General features: G+C 45.7%; 1 protein-coding gene across 6 annotated transcripts in view; it reads right to left on the bottom strand.

Moving 5' to 3' along the window:
* LOC118121592 (receptor expression-enhancing protein 6) overlaps positions 1 to 3,397 on the bottom strand; it is a 719,670-nt gene that overhangs the window by 633,067 nt on the left and 83,206 nt on the right. The gene's annotated exons all lie outside the window — the stretch shown is intronic.

The raw sequence follows: 3,397 nt of genomic DNA, 5'->3' as shown, positions 1-3,397 counted from the left end.
GGAGAATCATTAACAAGTACACAACTGTAAATCCTGGCCGGCAGACTCAGGTTCCACTCTCTCACCTGGAGTGGATCTTTACTTGGTTTATTCGCAGCACTTTTAGACACTGTATACATGTCTTACATCTGATTGTAATTAATACTAAAAAAGAGAAAATAATAATTTCCCTTGTAAAAGAGACTCTTCATCTCAATGGGACTAACATGGTTAAATTAAGGCTAATAAAATACAGACCAACAGACTTTGACTCAAGGCCAATTTCAAATTTCACGACATCCTTTCAAGGCAACATTAAATTATTGAAGAGATGTATCACAGCAGCTCTCTGACACGCGGGTTGGAGCTTCTTCTCTTAGGTTCAGCCTGGTGTCAGATGGTAGTGATGAAGATGCTGCTTACAGCTTGTTTTCCAGGCTTGGGTCAGCAAATCTTGGGTGAAATTGATTCTGAACTGGTTCAGAGCAGTAGCTTGTTGTCTGGGCGGCTGTGGCTGAGGGGTAGAGTGGTCATCCTCTAACCTGAAGGTCAGCAGTTCGATCCCCAGTCTTCCGAATGCCGAAGTGTCCTTGGGCAAGATGCTGAACCCCGAGTTCCCCCTCATAGAACAACAAAGTGCTGCTAATAGATGCACTGTATGAATGTGTGTGTGAATGGGTGAATGTAAAACTGTACTGTAAAGAGCTTTGAGTGGACATCAAGACTAGAAAAGCGCTATATAAATACAAAGCCATTTACCATTTACATAGTGTTTATAGAACTCGATCAGAACAAGGTTGTTACGCATTCTTGAGCTTGGCATTGCTTTGCAGCTCAGTGATTTAGGTTTACAGACATATAGTCTGTGTTGTGCTTTAAATATGATCAGTTCCTTTTGTTCACTTTGTTTGAGTAGCAGCGTTTTATTTCCTTGTATCAAACTTGGTAGAAACTGCTGTTTCAATTGTCACCAATTGATAAAACCTGCATGTATAGAAACAACTCAAATCTGATAAGTCGTCCTTCCTCTCATACTTTATCTACTTATCAACAAGGTTTTGGTTGTGTCAGCACAAAAACACAGATGGAATGATAAGTTTCCCACTCGGTTGTAATGAAGCAGCTTGTTCAGGGGAGACAGAGGATATGTGTCATGTTCAATCTTTGATTTTCTTCTATTCAGGATTCCTTAACTTTTTTTCTCTCTTTCATAACGTCTCTTTACATAATCAACACGGACCACAACTGCTAATCCAACAACAACTGTAGTAACAACCACGGCAGCTCCAACTACAGCAACTACAGCTCCAACCACAGCAACTACAGCTCCAACAACAGCAACTACAGTCCCATCTACAACAACTACAGCTCCAACCACAGCAACTACAGCTCCAACCACAGCAACTACAGTCCCAACTACAACAACTACAGCTCAAACTACAGCCCCAACTACAACAACTACAGCCCCAACTACAACAACTACAACTCCAACCACAGCAACTACAGCTCCAACCACAGCAACTACAGCCCCAACTACAACAACTACAGTCCCAACTACAACAACTACAACTCCAGCCACAGCAACTACAGCTCCAACATCAGCAACTACAGTCCCATCTACAACAACTACAGCTCCAACTACAGCCCCAACTACAGCTCCAACTACAGCCCCAACTACAGCTCCAAACACAGCAAATACAGCTCCAACCACAGCAACTACAGCCCCAACTACAACTCCAACCACAGCAACTACAGCACCAACCACAGCAACTACAGGCCCAACTACAACAACTACAGCCCCAACTACAACAACTACAACTCCAACCACAGCAACTACAACTACAACCACAGCAACTACAGCTCCAACCACAGCAACTACAGCCCCAACTACAACAACTACAGCCCCAACTACAACAACTACAACTCCAACCACAGCAACTACAGCTCCAACCACAGCAACTACAGCCCCAACTACAACAACTACAGTCCCAACTACAACAACTACAGCTCCAACCACAGCAACTACAGCTCCAACCACAGCAACTACAGTCCCAACTACAACAACTACAGCTCCAACCACAGCAACTACAGCTCCAACCACAGCAACTACAGCTCCAACCACAGCAACTACAGTCAGAACTACAACAACTACAGCTCCAACCACAGCAACTACAGCTCCAACCACAGCAACTACAGTTCCAATCACAGCAACTACAATCCCAACTACAACAACTACAGCTCCAACGACAGCAACTACAGCTCCAACCACAGCAACTACAGCTCCAACATCAGCAACTACAGTCCCATCTACAACAACTACAGCTCCAACTACAGCCCCAACTACAGCAACTACAGCTCCAAACAGAGCAACTACAGCTCCAACCACAGCAACCACAGTCCCAACTACAACAACTACAGCTCCAACTACAGCCCCAACTACAGCTCCAAACACAGCAACTACAGCTCCAACCACAGCAACTACAGCCCCAACTACAACAACTACAGCTCCAACTACAGCCCCAACTACAGCAACTACAGCTCCAAACACAGCAACTACAGCTCCAACCACAGCAACTACAGCCCGAACTACAACTACAGCTCCAACCACAGCAACTACAGCTGCAATCACAGCAACTACAGTCCCAACTACAACAACTACAGCTCCAACCACAGCAACTACAGCTCCAACATCAGCAACTACAGTCCCATCTACAACAACTACAGCTCCAACTACAGCCCCAACTACAGCTCCAAACACAGCAACTACAGCTCCAACCACAGCAACTACAGTCCCAACTACAACTCCAACCACAGCAACTACAGCTCCAACCACAGCAACTACAGGCCCAACTACAACAACTACAGCCCCAACTACAACAACTACAACTCCAACCACAGCAACTACAGCTCCAACCACAGCAACTACAGCCCCAACTACAACAACTACAGCCCCAACTACAACAACTACAACTCCAACCACAGCAACTACAGCTCCAACCACAGCAACTACAGCCCCAACTACAACAACTACAGTCCCAACTACAACAACTACAACTCCAACCACAGCAACTACAGCTCCAACATCAGCAACTACAGTCCCATCTACAACAACTACAGCTCCAACTACAGCCCCAACTACAGCTCCAAACACAGCAACTACAGCTCCAACCACAGCAACTACAGGCCCAACTACAACAACTACAGCTCCAACCTCAGCAACTACAGGCCCAACTACAACAACTACAGTCCCAACTACAACAACTACAACTCCAACCACAGCAACTACAGCTCCAACCACAGCAACTACAGCCCCAACTACAACAACTACAGTCCCAACTACAACCACCCAACCACAACAACTGCCAACCACAGCAACTACAGTCCCAACCACAGCAACTACAGCTCCAACCACAGCAAC

The sequence above is a fragment of the Hippoglossus stenolepis genome, chromosome 14 (genome assembly GCF_022539355.2).
Source record: "Hippoglossus stenolepis isolate QCI-W04-F060 chromosome 14, HSTE1.2, whole genome shotgun sequence".
NCBI lineage: Eukaryota > Metazoa > Chordata > Actinopteri > Pleuronectiformes > Pleuronectidae > Hippoglossus > Hippoglossus stenolepis.
Note: the sequence above shows the minus strand (reverse complement) of the source record. Positions and strands in the feature narration are given on the sequence as shown.